This window comes from Pongo pygmaeus, chromosome 7, assembly GCF_028885625.2.
Source record: "Pongo pygmaeus isolate AG05252 chromosome 7, NHGRI_mPonPyg2-v2.0_pri, whole genome shotgun sequence".
NCBI lineage: Eukaryota > Metazoa > Chordata > Mammalia > Primates > Hominidae > Pongo > Pongo pygmaeus.
In genome coordinates, this window is record NC_072380.2 from 28,819,660 (window position 1) to 28,838,589 (window position 18,930).

An 18,930-nucleotide genomic window follows, 5' to 3' on the forward strand; every position below is an offset into this window, starting at 1 on the left:
ACTTTTTTCTTTTTTTTTGAGATGGAGTCTCGCTCTTTTACCCAGGCTGGAGCGCAGTGGTGTGATCTCGGCTCACTGCAACCTTGGCCTCCCAGGTTCAAGCGATTCTCTTGCCTCGGCCTCCTGAGTAGCTGGGATTACAGGCATGTGCCTGGCTAAGTTTTGTATTTTTAGTAGAGATGGGGTTTCACCATGTTGATCAGGCTGGTCTCAAACTCGTGACCTCAAGTGATCTGCCCGCCTCAGCCTCCCAAAGTACTGGGATTACAGGTGTGAGCCATTGTGTGGTGTTATATTTTATATTTTGTTTATCTGGTCTACCTCTGATCGACATCTGGGTACTTTTCTGTTTTTGTGTAAATGGTGCTGCTGTGAGCTTTTGTTGATCACGTACACATTGCTGCTAACTACTTTTACCGCCAGTGGCTTATACTAGGTATAATGAATTATCTTCCATCATGTGTAACTGAATTGATGGTCACTCATGAGTACTTATGAATACTGTTATGCTTTTTTATCTGGTGACTTCTTTTTATGTGGTAACTTTCATGGTGTGAGGGCAGGGCCATGTTTTATACATTTTACATACATAATAGAACCTTGCATATATTTCTATAGATGCTCAACTATTTGCTGATTGAATGAATGAATAAACAAATGAATGATGTGTGCCTCCCTCTTTTTTGGGAACAAGCTCTATTTACAGGTGAGGCCCCCAACTGTGATGTTTGGACCCGGATGACCTGCTGCTTGGCCAAAGCTGATTGATTAAAGGGGTGGACACGTGACCCAAGCTGGGCCAATGATGTCTCTCTTATGGGAGTTTAAAATTTGGAGCTGAAAGGACAGTGGATGCTGCTGATGCTCAGTCCTTGTGATTGTGCTCCAGACAGAAGACACACAGGCTCCTGCTGCTGGGTACCAAAGGTTCAATGCATCCTGCTTTTCCTAATTTCTGGATGTGGATAAATATCTACACACATTGGGGGGCTGGGTGCAGTGGCTGATGCCTGTAATCTCACCACTTTGGGAGGCTGAGGTGGGCAGATTGCCTGAGCTCAGGAGTTCAAGATCAGCCTGGGCAACGTGGTGAAACCCCATCTCTACTAAAAATAAATTAGCCGGGCATGGTGGTGTATGCTTGTATTCCCAGCTACTCAGGAGGCTAAGGCACGAGAACTGCTTGAACCCAGAAGGCGGAGGTTGCAGTGAGCCAAAATCACGCCACTGAACTCTAGCCTGGGTGACAGAGCCAGACTCTGTCTCCAAAAACCAAAAAAAAAAATCTACATACATGACTGTTAAACAACAATGCAAAACTATTTTGGATTCAGTTTCAAAATACAAAGTAGAGATAATAAGTGCTGTAAAATGTCAAAATATGGAGAGATCAGTGAAGACTCACTTCATTGTGCATACTGTTGCCTTGGCTTCCTTCTTGGGGACAGCTGCTGTGAATGTGATCATATTTTCCAAGCCAGGATTTCAGTGTTAAGGGATGGGCCAGGAGATAAGTTATGGGGATTTGGGAATGAGAATGGGATGTCGGTGTGAAACTGTAGAGGATCAATGGTAGAGATCCTATAAATAAAGCCTTTAAGTCTTGGAAACTGTTGAATGTGAAGGTAAAAAGAGAAGTCAAAGATGATGCCAGGTTTTGAGTTTCTGGGTTAGGAAAGATAAAGGTAACTATTTTAAACAAGGACATTGGAGGAGTGCAAAGTGGGAAGGGATAAAGATGAGTTCAGTTTGGGATATATTAAATTTAAGGCCCTGGTGAGATAGCCAGATGAGCACATGAGTTAGGAAGATTTGGAGTCCCGTGTCCTTTGCTCCATGCTCTGTGGTGCTGGACACCTTATTTAGCTTCTTGAAGTCTCAGCTCCCTATCTGGCAGCCGATACCTCCCTGTAAGGATTAAAGTGAGACAGTGAATAAAAGGGTTTAGCTTATTGCCTGGCAATTAAGTATCATAAAGTATATATTAATAGGGCGATGAAGGCCCCGTGTGGTGGCTCACGCCTGCATCCTAGCACTTTGGGAGGCCAAGACAGGCTGATTGCTTAAGCTCAGGAATTTGAGACCAGCCTGGTCAACATGGTTGAAACCCCGTCTCTACAAAAAAAAAAAAAAAAAACAAAAATTAGGCCGGGCATGGTGGCTCATGCCTGTAATCCCAGCACTTTGGGAGGCCGAGGTGGGCGGATCACTTGAGGTCAGGAGTTCGAGACCAGCCTGGCCAACATGGTGAAACCCTGTCTCTACTAAAAATGCAAAAATTAGCTGGGCATGGTAGTGCGTGCCTGTAATCCCAGTTACTTGGGAGGGTGGGGTAGGAGATCACTTGAACCCGGGAGGCAGAGTTTGCAGAGAGTCGAGATCATGCCACTGCACTCCAGCCTCGGCAAAGAGTGAGACTCCGTCTCAAAACAAAAAACAAAAATTAGGCAGAGTGGAAGGGATCTATGGTCCCAGTTATTCCAGAGGCTGAGGTGGGAGGAACACCTGAGCCCAGGGACATCGGGGCTGCAGTGAGCCATGATCGCACTACTGCACTACTACACTCCAGTGTGGGCGACAGAGCAAGACCCTGTCTCCAAAAAATAAATAAAAATAGGATGATGATGATGATGTGAGGGTGTCCAGAGTGCTACTGGGCAGCAGGGCCCCAAGCTCTGCTGTAAAGGACCAGCTTGCAGGTGGAGATGATGCAGGGAAATTGGTTGAAATTAGCAAGAAGAGAGTGTGAGAAGGAAAAAAGAAAGTAGCCCCAGTCATATCATTGGCAGAGAATACAAGGTAGGAGAAGGAACAGGAGCTAGAGGAGACTGAGAGAGGGGAGCAGGAGAGTGCAGGCTCACAAGATCAAAGCGGAGGGGGGCTCAGCAGCAGGTGAATATCCCTGTTCTTCCTAAGGCTTCATAATCTTTTTTTTGTTGTTGTTCCCTAGATGGAGACTTGCTCTGTTGCCCAGGCTGGAGTGCAGTGGCGCGATCTCGGCTCCCTGCAACTTCTGCTTCCCGGGTTCAAGTGATTCTCCTGCCTCAGCCTCCCGAGTAGCTGGGATTATAGGCGCGCGCCACCACGCCCAGCTAAGTTTTGTATTTTTGGTAGAGACAGGTTTTCACCATGTTGGCCAGGCTGGTCTCGAACTGCTGACCTCGTGATCCACCTGCTTCAGCCTCCCAAAATGCTGGGATTATAGGCATGAGTCACCGCGCCTGGCCAGCGTCATCATCTTTAAAAGCAAGTAGGTCAAAGTTAAGGGCAGCAATGTGTTAAGTTACTCCAACGTAAAAGACTGAGTCCAACAGGTAGCAGGTACCTGCACGTCCTCTCTCGCCAGTGTGGAGATGAACCAAGGCCTGGTAGTTCTTCCCTGTCTTCTGTAGTGTCTCCTCCCACACTGCCAAGCCCCTGCCTGCTGCGGCCGCGTACCTTTGGAGGAGAGCCAAGTAGAGGAACTGTTAAAAAAAAAAAAAAAAAAATTTATGATACCCAGGCAACACTCACTCCATTTTCATTTCCTGCAATGCTTCTGATTTTTAAACTTTGCCTCCTCCTGTCTTGACTTCAACAAATTGGTAACAGTAAGGGTTGCATATGTACACATATGATGGCGGTAAGACTTGGAAAGCATTTGTTTATAGTAATCAAGAGGAAAGGAGAGGAAAAGTGAATAGGAGAGGGGAGAGCAAGAGAAAGAGGATAGGAAAAGGAGGATCCGAGTTGGGACTAGTTTGGGGGTGGAGAGATGAAGAGTGTGCTCTAGGAAACAGGTTGCTGTGGGTTTTCAAAGGTTTGTTTTGCAAACGTTATCCTTAGCCCAAGCTGTCCCCCGTGGGCATCAGTCTTCAGCATTTTCTCAGCCTCCTTGCTGGAACACTGGGCCTGGGCTCCAGCAGGAAGGGCGAGTGGATAAGGTCGGCAGCTGCGAGCCTGTCTCTGGGGTGCAGTTCTTCTTAAGGCAGCCGACCACCCAAGCGCAGGGCCAGGAGCCAGCTCTACCCGGCTTCTCCAGGTCCTGTGTGTTTGGGGTTCCCTGGCGAGGAAACCCTGGAGTAGAAGCCCTGTGTTCTGGGTATTAAAAACATTAAAAAAAAAACAAAAACGTTAAGGCAAATTTGATCGTAGCTCATACTGCAGTTACAGGTTTTAAAAGCTGGTTTCTAAGTTAAGCAGGTGACCAGGTAGGGTGCCTGCTCCCACCCCCATCCCCTGTTCCATTATCCAAGGGGTCTCGTCCTGACTTCCCAAGTGTGGAAACACAGTCACGTGTTCCTTGGGACTGTGGAAAACGTGCACTTTGGGGCTCACAGGGGCTGGCTTTTCAGCATTGACACGGTGTTCTTCTTTCCTGTCTTGTTTTGGTGATCATCCCACACGACTAGATTAACCTGTTGTTTTTGCAAAGCCCCAGGATTTTCCTAAGTGTCCAAGCGGCCCGGCCTTGTCTTTGTTATGAAATAGTCAAAGGGCTTCAAAACTGCAGGCAGTTGCCGCGCACGGTGCCCGTCCTTGGAGGCCTTTTCTCTGAGGATGGAGTTTTAGATTCGGGGATTTATGACTTGACTTTCCCGGGGCCGGCGCCCCTGCGGAAGCGGCGGTGGCTCGGCAGTCAGACCCGGTTCCCGCGCCGCCGGGAGCATCCTCCCCGCCATTCGCAGTCGGGTCTTCTCGACAGGGCCCTGCGGCCTTTGCAGGACGCGGGTCGCGGGGCTCCGAAGGCAGCCGGCGCGCCCCCCGCGCCACCCACAATCCCCGGCGCCCGGCCCCGCGCCCCTGACCCGGGTGTCACTGAGGTGCTGCGGCAGGCCTCGGCGGTCTTCAGACGCGGTCGGGAAAGTGGCGAGCGCGCGCTCGCGTCCGCGCCCCCGCTCCCGAACGCCGGCTTCGGCCATTTCCGGCGCAGCGCCCTTCGGCAAGTTCCGCAGTCGCCTGTCGGAAATGGCTGCCGGCCGGCAGGGGGAGCGGCGGATCAGGCGCGGCCTGGAAGGCGGGCGGCCGGCAGCCAGAGCGGCTTCTGGGACGCCGACTTTCGCGCAGGCAGCGGCAGCGGCGGCGGCGGGTCCCTGAGCTGGAAGCCGGTAGGACTGCTGGCCGCGCGTGAGCCCGAGGAGCGGGGGCCGCGCCGGGAAGGGCTCATGGGAGGGTGCCGGGGCTGGCCCCGAGCGCTGGGGACGCGGCGGGAGGGACAGGGTCCGCCGTGCCCTGGGGAGGCTGCTGCCCGGCGGCGGGAGGTGTGCAGCCTCCGAGCGGAGTAGGCCTGCCCGGTGGCTTGGGGGCCCGGGGAGAGGCCGCCAGGCCCTCGGCCGGCAGCGGGGAGGGCTAACGGGTCCCTGGGCTGGGGCACCCCCTCCCCGCCCCCACACGCCCTCTCTCGCCCCAGTTTGGGCTGCTCGGGACCCGCCTCCACCTTTTTTTGGACGCTCGGCTGCAGCTGTTGGGCTTCCTCTGCTCCCTGAAGCCCTCCACCCTCTGTGACCTGCGGCGTTTCTCCGGCTGCTGGCCCGGAGCATCTTCTGTCGGCGGAGGCGCAGCTCCGGACTACCCCCACCCCTTCCCGTGTACACCTTCCCACATCTGCCACCCGCTTCTACACGCAGTCGCCTGCTGCCCTCCCCGCTGGCTCTTTTTGCCGGGCTCGTCTCTTTTCAGGAGCCACGGTCAGAGGAGCCGCTTCCTGTCCGAGGGTCCAGGTGCTGCAGGACCCTGGTTCCCAGGCCCAGCTCCCCTAGAGCCGGCCTCGCGCTGCACGGGCTGGACCGGACAGGGCTGCGCGGGGCGTGTGTGCGCGGCGGAGCTCCGAGCCCAGTGACGGGGACAGCACCTATTCCGAGCCCCTCGGAGGCGAGCCAGGGCTGCCCGGCTGCTGATGGGTGCTGCTTTTTCTTCCCCACATTGAGCGAGAGCTTCGGCTCCTTTTATTAATAAAATCTGTATAGCTCTCAGAAGACTTAAATTTTGTGGATCTTGCCCCTCCCCCGCCACCCGCACCACCCCACCCCCGCCCTTCCCCGCAACCTGGATTGTTTTTCTTCCCTTTTTAAAAACTCTAAAAGCTTCATCAAGTCCTCTTGGTTCGACTCTTTTGGTGGAGGAGGAAGCGCAGAACACCACCACATGTCCATTTTTTCCCCCATATGTGATTTACTTAAGAGTCGTCTTTAGCATTTCTTGTCACTTTGTCCTATTCTTTGTCCAATTTAGGTAGCTTCATTTTTACTGGCCGAGCTCCCCGTGCTTTCTTTTGTTTTTAAAGGCTTTGTGTGTTGCAGCCATGCAGACTCTGCAGTTTTCTGTATTTTGTTCGGCAGTGAGTCCTGCATTCTGATACAGTGACTATCGCTGTGACCTGTGTGCTGGGATAGTAACTGCGGGGCACAGAGTCTGGAGCGAAGCGAAGCCTTCTCAGCGACTTGCTATTTAGCAGAGGGACTTTGAAATATTTTGTGATGAAAGAAAAACCGTTTTCTTAAACTGTTATTTGATGTGTTAAAAATACCTTATCCTGTGGGAATTTCCCATTCATTTGCCTGTGGGGAGCCGGAGGAATCATAAGAACTCAAGAGCATGAGAGAATCTAGCCTAAGTGCTTTCTGGAAGAGTCAGAATTGTGGCTCTTCAGACTTCCGGAAACGTGCTTAATATCCAGAGATGTGAGGGGCATACCTACCTAAAAAATGATTGACAGGCGTATGTCTGTATCCCTCCACTTCTTGCTTTTCTAGTGGGGGAACACCCTGTTAATACTTGGTGCGTAGTTGGGATCTTTCAGTGATTAGGCCTCAGAGTTTTGACCTCGGAGTAAAAAGATTTTAAGTGAACAGTTTGGAGAGAAGTAAGTCAGGGGCCAGGCTGAGGATGGGAAATGTATTTCTAGGAGAGAGGGCAAGTCCAGAGGGTGGTTTGAAGCCAGCAGAAGAATGTCTTAGACTAGAGAGAGACCAGTTCTTTTCCGCAGGGCCCTAGGCCAGCTGTGGATTGGAGGGTTATGGGTGATGAGGGGCTGCAGGAGTGATGCAGGGTCCCTGTCTCAGTTGAGACTGGTGGTCTTCTGGAGGAGGGTGGGAGGGATTCCCTGATGTAGACTCAGGTGTTAGGAGAAAAATGAAGGTCCCATCAGACCTACTCTTGGTAAAGGTTCGAGCGCCTTTGTATGTTACTCTAGAGTGAGGCAAGGAATATGAAACCAGGACCTTTCATAACGTCCTAAAACTGCCTACTCCATTCACTGGTTATTAAGTTTAGCTCAGAAAACTTCTATTAACATATTTCTATTTTATTTTTGTTACCTCTTCATTTCGGGAACTATCAATTCGAAGACTTTTCAATGATAGGGCAACTGACTAAGAGGGAAGAAAGGATTTTTCACGTTTGGAGGTTTCATGGAAATAGCATAGCCTAGGCAGAGAGAGTTTGTGAGCGCAAGAGGGACAGAGGTGGGCTCACCTGTAAGCTTCATCTTTTCTTTTCTTGCCTGAACCAGTTGCACAGTCCTTTTAAATTTTCAATCATTCAGACCTCTTGGGTGATGTTACTAGGGAGAAGCGAAGCAGGATTTAAAAAACCTGTGATCTTGAAAATAGAAGAGGAATGGGGAGACTCATTACTAACATACTTCCCTCTCCCACACTTAGGCCATAAAGTGCAATAGGATACTACTCACATGCACCCAAATGACCCATTAAAAGTCTAGAAGTGGAGCCATAGGAAGATGAACTGTAGAATCTGTTGGAGAGTAAAAGCATCATATACATAATATATAAGAATGCCTACCAAACTCAGCCATACAAACGGAATCCATAACTGAATGAGCAAAGCTGTATTCCAGTGAAACTTCATCTACAAAAACAGGCAGCTGCCGCTTGCAGGTGCCTGCCTTAGAGTGCCACCCCTCACACACATGCCTTTCCTTTGGTATATTCCTTCATTTGGCTGTGTCCAATACCTTTTGGACTGGTCAATAATATTAATGGTTAACGTCCTGGATGTTTGCTTTTTTGACCATTTTCTCTTTCAAGCCTCTTTTCCAACTTGCTTTTAAATGTTTTCTCAGCAATTTTGACCTACTCTTTCCAGCATGGCTTCTTTTTTCTTTTTTTGTTTTTTTTTTTTTGAGATGGCGTCTCGCTCTTTTCGCCCAGGCTAGAGTGCAATGGCATGATCTCAGGTGACTGCAAACTTCCGCCTTCCAGGTTCAAGTAATTCTCCTGCCTCAACCTCCCGAGTAGCTGGCATTACAGGTGTGCGCCACCACACCTGGCTAATTTTGTATTTTCAGTAGAGACAGGGTTTCACCAAGTTGGCCAGGCTGGTCTTGAACTTCCACCCACCTTGGCCTCCCAAAGTGCTGGGATATAGGTGTGAGCCGCCGCATCCGGCTTCCTTTGTTTCTGAAATAGAGCTGTAAAATATAAAAGCACAGTGGCTTCGAATGGAGAAAATAGTTGATGGGATCCCAAATTATTAATGGAGTCTGTGGAAAATTAAGGGGGGGCCTTAAAGGAAAGCCTTATGCTTGAAATCTTGGAGGTGAAATGAGAAGGAGGTCTTGGGAATGGCCTTGCTGCCTTGAGTAGATAGGGTGGTGAAATTTTCCCCACAGTGCAACAATTGTCAGTGAGGGCCTAGAGTCTAAAAGGATCTTTGAGGTCATCTGGTCTAACCCCTTAATTTATGAGTTAACAAAGGACAAGGAGCTTATGAGTCAAGAACAAGGAATTGGGAAGTTAGGGGACCTGATTAATCAGAAAGATGGTAATGATGATGGGATGGTAAAGCGTCTCAAGCTGAATTCACCCACAAAGGTTGAAGGAGGATGCCCGAGTCATAAGCTGATTTAAGGCTGGGCACGGTGGCTCACACCTGTAATACCAGCACTTTGGGAGGCAGAGGTGAGAGGATCACCTTGAGTCCAGGAGTTCAAGACCAGCTTGAGCAACATTATAGTAAGACCCTGTCTCTTAAAAAAAGAAATAAAAAACCTGATTTATGTATGGCTTAGCAAACTTGCTTCACTTTCTCTATCTCATTCAGGGAGGCCCAGGACATTAACGATATCAATTGTATGCCTCCACAGCATAAAATAAAAATCATGTGTGTTTGAGAAGCGGAAACCGTTAGAGAGATTAGTTTATACTCCGGGCACTTGCATACTAAGTTGACTGTTCTGAGAATAAGTTAGCAAAATCCATCTGAAGACCTTATTTAAAAACCTTGTTTCTACATCTCTACCCAGTCCTTATGAAAATGATGCATCTCATTTTAGGAGGGAGAGTAAGAAAGATAGGAAGAATGCAGAAATCACCTATAATTTCACAATCTAGAAGTGCCTCTGTTGGTGTTTTTGTTTCCGTTTTTCTATTCAGAAATATATACATATGCATTTTAAGCATGTTATACTGCATATATGGCTTTGAATCTGTATTTTTCCGGTTAACATTATATTGTGAACATGTTTTCATTTTATTTAAAACCATTGAAAAGCTTCCTAATGGTATCATAGTCATATCAGTGACAGTCACACTTTGTTTAACCTTGCTCCTAGTCTTGGACATTTAATTTATATATTTTATATAGATGATAAAGAATGAGGTGATTGCATCTTTATATACAAATCTTGCTCACCTAAAATATATTCCTAGAAAGTGAAATTGTTGAATCAGAGATAAGAAAATTTTGAAGGTTTTTTTCTTACAAATGGCAGATTACTTTTTAGTTTACCTTTCTACTAACACAAGAGTACCTGCCACATTGTAGCTTTAATCACTTTATTTTAATGTTTTAGTATGAACATTTTGGAAGTTAAATCTTTTTTCTCGCTCATGATTCTTTAAGAATAGTTTCTGGGATAGAATAACAGGGAAAGAGGATAAACACAGTTTCAGTGTTTTTGTTACTGCCAAATTGTGCTCCAGAAAGGTGTGCCAATTTGCAATCCCAGCAGCCAAGTGTGGGAATGTTTACCCTGGATCCTGCTTAGCACCAGATATTATAATTTTACAATTCTTTGATGATTTATTAGTGGAAAATATCACATTATCTTGTTTGAAATATGTATTTCTTTGATTGCTAGGAAGGTTAAACATACAAACATGTTTATCACTTGAACCCTTTTTTGTATAACTTCTTGTTTATATCCATTGACTACTGTTGATTGCCTTCTTTTAATTCTGTCATATTGCGCAGGCTTCCCCGTTTTTAATCAAATTTAAGCTTTTTTTTTTCCTTCTGAATACATAGAATCCTTTGATTCTTATATAGTCAAACCTGTTAAACATTTCTGGATTTTACTTTTGCTTGGATTCCTGGAAAAGTGGCTGTACTTGAGATGAAATTACATGTATGTTTTCCTTTTCTTGTTACAGTTCATTTATTATAATTAACTCTTGAATCCATCTGGAACTTATTTTTGGATTTGGTTTGTCATGCAGTAATCTGACTTTATTTTTTTTTCCAAATAGGTGTGTCACATTATTTATTGAAAAATGTAATGAGATGTTTTTTAAAAAGATTGCAACAAGGTAATATTTTTAATTACAAAAGTAATACATAATGATTGTAAAATGAATTAAGACAAAATGAATCCTCTAAGTAAACAAATGGTAGATAAGCAAGAAGCAGTATACAGGGCTGTAGGTCATACGGACCTGGATTTGTAACTTGGTTGCTGTGTTGCCTTGAACAAGTTTCCTATCCTCAATGATACACCACTGCTTCATTGGTGAAGTGGAAATGACAGTACTCCCATGTGGCTGATGAAATGAGGTAATATGTCTGAAATGTGTTATCTAGAGTACTGTGCCTAGCACACTGTAAATGTAAATCAGTAGCAATTATGAAAAAGCCCTCTCCTCCCCATCTTCCAAGGATATGTGGTGCATTGTAGTGCGGACTTTCTGCATTAGCTAAGGGATAGTGCTGTTTGTCTTCCTTAGCTGTCTACATTGATTCAGCTGCCGTCAATCTGAATCTCCATTACTATCAATTCTTCATTAGACCAATAGTTTTGGAGTTAGGGTTGTGTGCTCTGCATTAAAATCACCTGGGAACTTTGTCAAACTGCAGGAGTTTGGCCCCCACACCTAGGAATTCTGATTTAGTTAATGTAGCACGGGCCCCAGTTTGTTATTTGAAAAAATTCTTAAGTGGTGAATCTGATTTTGACACATAATTAAACTGACTGGTAAGACAATACGATTTGGATTTGTGGGACATTAGCAAACTGGTGGGAAGGGAAGCAGATAAGGCAATGGCATAATTTTCAAATTGAGGACTTATCCTGCGAGTTGAGACTTCTGGGCCCAGGTTTGTTGCCAAGTAAACAGGTAACTTGGAGTAATCAATAGCCTCATTTTCCTTGTTAATATCTATATATTCAGCAGCGGAAGGAATGCTCACCACTTATTGATGAGTTCCTCTTGTATTTTGTGATTTGTCTGCTAGTGGCATTTGTGGAAAACCTCGGGATTTAGAAATCTGCTCTTAAGCCCAAAGAATAAATTGTTTTCCCTTTCAAACAGCCCTGTAATAAGGGCGACTCAAACTCGGGTTCTCTGGTTGCATCATCATCTTCACTCTTCAGTCAGTAGTAGGTCAAGGCACAACCAGTTTTTCACACTTCATTTTGCTTTTTAATTGCTGAGGATGCTGTTTCCCTTTTTTCATCCAGGCTAGGTTATACAGTAAGAAACCACTGTGGCCGTTGGATTGTGGAAGACATAGGGCCTTGGTCTCCTATAACTTGGGAAGTGTCTACATGTGGTTCTTACAGCTTACTCTTTATCTACAATTAGCTTCCCTGGGAAGTGCCTTTTTTTTTTTTTTTTAAACAGAAGACAAATCAGTGATAGCGTTGGGAAATGTGTTTTAGCGCTTATTGACATACTTCCTGACTTCATGAACTAGGTACTGTCTTGCCTTGACAGGCTGTTTGTCATGCCTGTAGTTAGGAAATCAGGAAATGATGCTTTTTGGGTTGTTAGTACTTAAAAACAAAACAATCCGCTGAAATACTGCTTTCAACGACCTCACTGAAATGGTTTCCTGTGGAGAACTCTCTTTACCTAATTGGAAGGGCTCCTGGTGATGGCAGCAATGGCAGCAGCGTGCAGACAGCTCTGTAGAACCCGCACCTGGGTTGTCATGGAGTTCTGCCACTTGATGGGCCCATTTTGACCTAAATGAAAAAGAGAAAATAGTACTACAAGCACAGATATACAGGTGGGCCATAGGCACGGTGGCAAACATATTTTGTTCTGAGTCTGCTATTCTCTTCAGCAGGTAAATACTTTGAATATAGTGTTGGCTTTGGGTTTTAGAGGAATATTATGTGTGTCAATTGTAATTATTATTCATGGTTACAGCGGAGTAGCAGTGATATGGAGAATGTAAAAATGATACACATGATAAGCATGTGTGTGCACCTGCTCACACTGTTACTTGAATTAATATAGACAGTGTAACATAATTAAGGCATTAAAGGTATGAGCCTTACAGCCAGCTTGCTTTGGTTTGAATTCAAGTTTTACCACATAACATGGGTGATCTATGGCTCATTAGCCTCTGTGCTTTGGTTTCCTCATGTACAGAACAGGAATAACAGTAAACCCATTTCACGGGATTGCTGTGAGGATTAAGTGAGTGTGTTGAGGAATATGTAGTAATAGGTTTAACCCGGCATACAGTAAGCATTCAATATCTGTTAGCTATTATCATAATTATTTAAGATATTAGAGGCCGTTGAAGGTTTCATTGGGAACATCTGGAAAGCGTCTAGCCTCTCTCTCTCTCTCTTTCTCGCTCTGTTCTCTCTTCATACCTTCCACGTGGAAGGCATAATAGCCAGATGGAGCAGCGACTCCCTTCTTTCCCGTCGTGCCTCCTGTCTCTCCGGGTGAGTGTTTTAGTGTAGTTTAACTTTTTTTCTTTCTTTTGGAGCTGCATTGTAGTCTGATAATTTTCTGCGTATAAAAAAATTATACAGTTTTATTAAAAGATGCAAAAGAAGACCTAAATAGAGACATATCCCAGATCCGCAATGGGAAGTTTCAATATCAGTGTTTTAGTTTTACAAGGAGAAAAGTCGAGTCCGTAGGATGGTTGTTATATCAACAAACTCTTGAAAGCAAGGCCGTGAGTAATGTTCCTGCAGATAATCGCAGTTTGCTGTTGTGATAAGGGATGTGAGAGGAGGAGGGCCCTGGTATGTGGAGGTGGAGGGGCGAGAAGGTGAAGGGGAACACCAGCACGTGCACAGTTCTGGATTGGAACTCTGAGCCTCGACTTCTCAGCCCACCGCTCAGACTCTTGAATGGAGTGATTACATTACAGCTTTCCAGGGCTACGGCTTGATTCAGCCCTCCAGTGAGTAGCTAGCAGATGGAGACTTCTACTTTGCATTTGTCAGCAAAAATGTCTGATTAGGGAAAAGAGTGAAAGGTAGAATTTTGGCCACAATCTGAATGATAAATCTCTGTATACAACTATTTTAATTTTTTTTCCCCTGGGAGAAGACACTGTCATGATCCTGTTCTAGTCATAGAAGATGTGCTTGCTGCCATTGGACCTCTGAGGTGTAGATGTCTGTGTTGCTGACCACTGGAAAAAGGATATCAGGAGGGAGGTGAAGATGGGAAAAGTAAATTTGAGAGTCAGCCCATCAGGGGGCCAACCGAAGCTCATTGGCAAGCTCTGGGAAGTGAAGGCAGAGAAGAGGTTAAGGACAATCCTGCAGGAACAGCTACATTTGGGAGTGGTGAAAAGGGATCAGAGAAAGAGAACCAGGAGAGGACATGGGCAGGAAGTGTAAAATGCAGACTGACTTAATATGAGGTGCACAGCATGGGTGAGAATGCAAGACACTTTGATAGGAGAAGTGAAGGTGTAAGTGGGGAGAATTTTTATGCTTCTGGGTAGGATTAACTATATTAAAATACTTAAGACTTCGCTACTTAAATGCAATATAATGGGATTCTTTTTATGTATCGCTGAATTCTATCCCTAATATTGTGTTAAGTATTTTTGTGCCTATATTCATGAGAGATTTTTTTTGTAGTTTTCTTTCTTTTTTTTTCTTTTTTTGAGGCAAGGTCTTGCTCTGTCACCCAGGTGTGATCTCACTTCCCACCTCAGCCTCTAGTAGCTGGGACCATGCCTGGCTAATTTACATTTTTTTTTTTTTTTTGGTAGAGATGAGGGTCTCACTGTGTTGCCAGGGCTGGTCTCAAGTCATCCTCTCCCCTCAGCCTTCCGGAGTGGTGGGATTACAGGCATGAGCCGCAGCGCCTGGCTTGTGGTGGTCTTTATTTTGGTACTGTCTTTGGCTTTAGTCAGGGCAATGCTAGGTTTATAAAATGAACTGGGAAGTGTTCCTTCCTCTGGAAGAGACAGTGTAGAATAGGTGTTTATTTTTCTTTAAATGTTCAGTAGAATTCTTCAGTGAAACCATCTGGGGCTGGAGATTTCTTTCTTGGGATTTTCAAAAGTATGAAGTCAGTTTACTTAATAGTTATAAAACTAATTCAGATTATTCCCTATTGGATGAGTTGTGGTACTTTGTGTTTTCCAAGGAGTTGGTCTATTTCACTGAAGTGTACAGAGTTGTTTGTAGCCTGCAGGGACTGTGGTGATAGCCCGTTTCATTCCTGCTATTGGAAATTTGTGTCTTTTGCCTTTTTTCTTTGTCATTCTTGTAGGTTTTTCAAACCAGTGACAAACCTCTTTGTTTTCTTGATTTTTCTCTTCTGCTTTTCTGTTTTTGATTTCGTTGATTTCTGCTCTTTAGGTTTTTTTTTTTTTTTTTTCTGGGTTCTTGAAGGAGGAGCATAGGTTATTGATTCGAGACTTTTCTTCAATGCAAGAATTTATGCATAAATTTTCCTCTTAGCACTGTTTTAGCCATGTTCCCGTTTTTTTTTCCCTCCAACTATAATATCTTACTTAATTTGTGCAATAACCCTGGCGGTAGGTAGAGATTTTCAGCCTCACTTTACAAAGGAGGAAGTGAGCTCAGGGAGATTATGTAACATTCTGAAATTCTCAAGGCTGAGCTGCATCCTGAGTCAGGTAGTCTAGCTGCAGGTCCATATGGCCATCCAGCTGCCTCCTGGCTCTGAAGTTCTCTCTCTGTAGTTTATAATGTATTCAATACAATATATTATTTGTTAATGGATTCATTAACATTGTGTTGAGAGCCATGGGGAACACTTTCAGTATGAGGTAGGAGGACTGGGTCCCAGCAAAGCAGAAAGGGAGGATGAGTCAGGGAAGTAGATGGAACACTAAAAAAGCACAGCTTCATGGAAGTCCAGGGGAGAATTGAGAGTTTGTAGGATGAGGAAGTGATCAGTGATACGATTCATTTATTTAACAAATATTTATAGAGTGTTTACAGTGTTCTGGACACTGGGCTGGGTGCTGGCCACACAGCAGTGATCCAAGCACAAAGGGTTCCTCCCTTTGAGGATTAGGCTTTGGTGGGGAAGGGACGGAATTAATAAATTAAAAGATATTAGGAAGTAAATCAGTGGGTCAGTGCCAGAGAGCATCAAGGGGTAAGAAAGGCAACTTTAAATGGGAATGCCAGGAAAGTTGAGGCCTGAAGGATGAGAAAGAGTCTGCGAGGCAGAAGCCTGGGGAAGAACATTTCAGACAAAACAGGCATAAAGTTTTGAGAGCGAGAAGCTTGGCACAGTCGAGGAGGTAAGAGGAGGCCAGTGTGACTGAAGCTGAGAGAGCAAGGGGAAGAGCGATGGTAACTGAGATGGGTCTGGGGGGCCCGGCAGTACAGTGGGCAGCCTTGAAAATATTGAGAGGGGAGGCGTGGTCTGACTCACGTTTCAAGATGGTCCTGGTTGCTGTGTATGGAGTGCATTGTAGGGGCAGGAATGGAGGCCAGCTGGCAAGTTAAGCATGAAATGCTGTGGCAGGTGACTAAGAATGAATTAGACATGTACATTGTATATGGAATAAAAAATCTGAAGGTTGCTCCTTATCATTGTTTCAGTGACATTTATTTCTAGAGGCTGATATGTTTATTGTCATTTTCCAGAGAATGACGGAAGAGATTCTGAGGGTATTCTTTTTCTTTTGTGCTTGAAATAATTTATTTAGCTGTTTAGGAAGGAATGCTCATACTATTGGACATGGATCATGCTTTTGCCTAGCTCCAGTAAAAGAGATGGGAATTTAGTGGGGATGCATTCTTTTGAATCATTGTCGAATTATTGGTTTCTGTGAGAACATTTGTTTCTACTCTCAGCTCTGCTTATATGTAAGTTGGTAGCACTAGAAATATTAGACTAGGTATAGTCAGTCTCCAAATGACTTTTTAATAACCTCTGTTTAGACTCTGTATGTAGTATCTTTTTGAATTTTTGGTATGAAAAATTTCAAACCTAGACAAAAGCAGAGAGCCTGATATAATAATCCCCCATGGGTACCCATCATTCAGTGTCAACAACAGTTAGCTCATGGCCGATCTTGGATTTATTTCTACCTGCAAACATTCCCCGCCACCCTCATCCTGTTTATTCTGAAGCAAATTCCAGGTATATCGTTTCATCTGTAAATATCTCAGTATATACTTTCAACAAGTAAGGACTTTTCCATATTTTAGTGTTTGGTTTTATTCCCCCTTAGAGCACATAAATAGGTAACGTCTGTCTGGACGGTTTGCCTGTGAGAGTCCCCGTGTATACCTCTTGTCCCAGTGTATTTATTAATAGTCTCCCTTTCCACTTCAAAGAGTCTCTGTTTGGACAGTAAATTATTCGGTGACCTCATGTACATAAGAGAAATCTTTTCATAGGGGACAATAAATAGGTTCTTTAATAGCACTTTCAGTATTGAGTATTTTTCTAATAGTATGTCACTGTTCAATTTGTGTTGTTGTTTTTTTTAATCAGGAGAGCAAGCCCTGGAGGTTCACTCTTTCAAGAAGTCGTGTGCTGAGGTGTAATGCTACACAAGTCAGAGGAAGGAAGGGTCCTGAAACACATGGTGAGGAAGGAATGAGTCAGCTGGATTGCTATGATTAAGCATTCTTTTCTTTTTCTTCCATTCTGTTGTTTCTTTGTTACAATTTGGTCATGAGTGCAAAGAAGATTCTTTTGAAAGCAAGAGATTTAAATGTTTGAATCACAAGGATAATGTAAATTTGAGTATTTAGTCAGCTGCTAATTATCCAAGTTTAGATTATCCAAATACTTAAACATTTTAGTAATATTATCATCAACTTTAGGTCTGATGTCTTGTCAGTGTTCTTTCTAATGGACAAAGTGACTCACACCATCATTTCCCGCCTCTCATTCTTTGCTGTTAGCCGATTCTAATATCCTCTTTTCTTTCTTTTTTTTTTTTTGAGATGGTGTTTCACTCTTGTTGCCCGGGCTGGAGTGCAATGGTGCGATCTCGGCTCACTGCAACCTCTGCCTCCCGGGTTCAGGCGATTCTCCTGCCTCAGCCTCCTGAGTAGCTGGGATTACAGTTGCGTGCCTCCACACCCAGCTAATTTTGTATTTTTAGGAGAGATGGGGTTTTGCCATGTTGGCCAGGCTGGTCTCAAACTCCTGACCTCAGGTGATGCACTCGCCTCGGCCTCTCAAAGTGCTGGGATTACAGGCGTGAGCCACCACGCCCGGCCTAATATCCCCTTGTCTTTAGAAATTGTTATTATAATTTATTGACAGATTAAAATTTAATGTCAGATGTTACGATGAAATCAAATGTTGCTTGAAAAAATGTTAGAATGTTTAAAAAATCTTTATTGTGAAACATAATTAAAATTATGTTTATAAAAATGGTAAAAAGGAGAGAAGACTATTACACCTTTAATAGTTAAACATCTTTGACAGAGGTAGAAGCTAGAGAAAGTGGTTGTGCCTCTGTGAAGTCCTACTCATTTTATGCTACGTGTACCCTTGTTTGTTTATATCTTATCTCTTAGGGTAAGGAAAGTTCCATGAGGTCAAGGATTATACATCCTAGATTCTCCCACAGTTATACTTGGCATGTCTTAGCCCTGTTAAGAGTATGGTGAATATTTTTTGGAAGAATTAAAAAAAGAAACCGGGAATATTCCCTGGCATAGAATATTATGATTTGCTTCTAGCTGTGTTGAGTTTGAGGGAAAGCAAGTGGCAAGCCTCTGTAGCCGGTGGCAGTGAAGCTTGGTGAGAGAGCAGGGCTGGGAGTGTTGCTGAAGGACTGAGTCGCTACAAGCATCCTCCCATCCACTGCACTTTGTATCACAGCAACGTGGTGCATTGCCATCTCCGTGCACCTATCTCCATTTTAGAAGATTAGGAAACCGAGGTCTGATAGCAAATCTGTCAGCAAAGAAGGAGAACGAATGCCTCTCATTTCTAAGTATAGTGTTCTTTCTAAAAGAGCAAGTTACTATTTATATTTTAAGAAAGAGCACATGATGTCTGCTAATGGAAGATAAATGAGAAGCAAACTGGGAAATACATTTTATCTCAGGATTACTGCATCTACTACTGGATAAAGATCAAAAGAGTTCTCTTCAACCCTTTCAACTCTACATGGAACAAATTGAGCTTTTCAGAGTCTTTTTTTGTAAAGTATTTCCAAAGAAGACTTACAGGTTAGGAGTAAACATAAACTACCCCGGTTGGCTAGGAAGGTATTTCTCTTCATCTAAAGTTGATGCCCAGGTGTGGAACAGGATGAGAAAAGACCGTGGACATCTTTGTCCCATGAATTTAGTTGGTCATCATGTTGTAGGGCTGTAATGCTGCTCTAGATCCAGTTAAATAAGAAGTGGGGAGGGGTTGTAAACTGCAGCTTTTTGGGGCACTTATCCATTTATTACCCCAAGTAAAAGACCTATACCAAACAGCAAACAACATCTCTGCATTGTCATTATAATGTTCTTTGAGACACAACCAGTGTTCCAGCCATTGT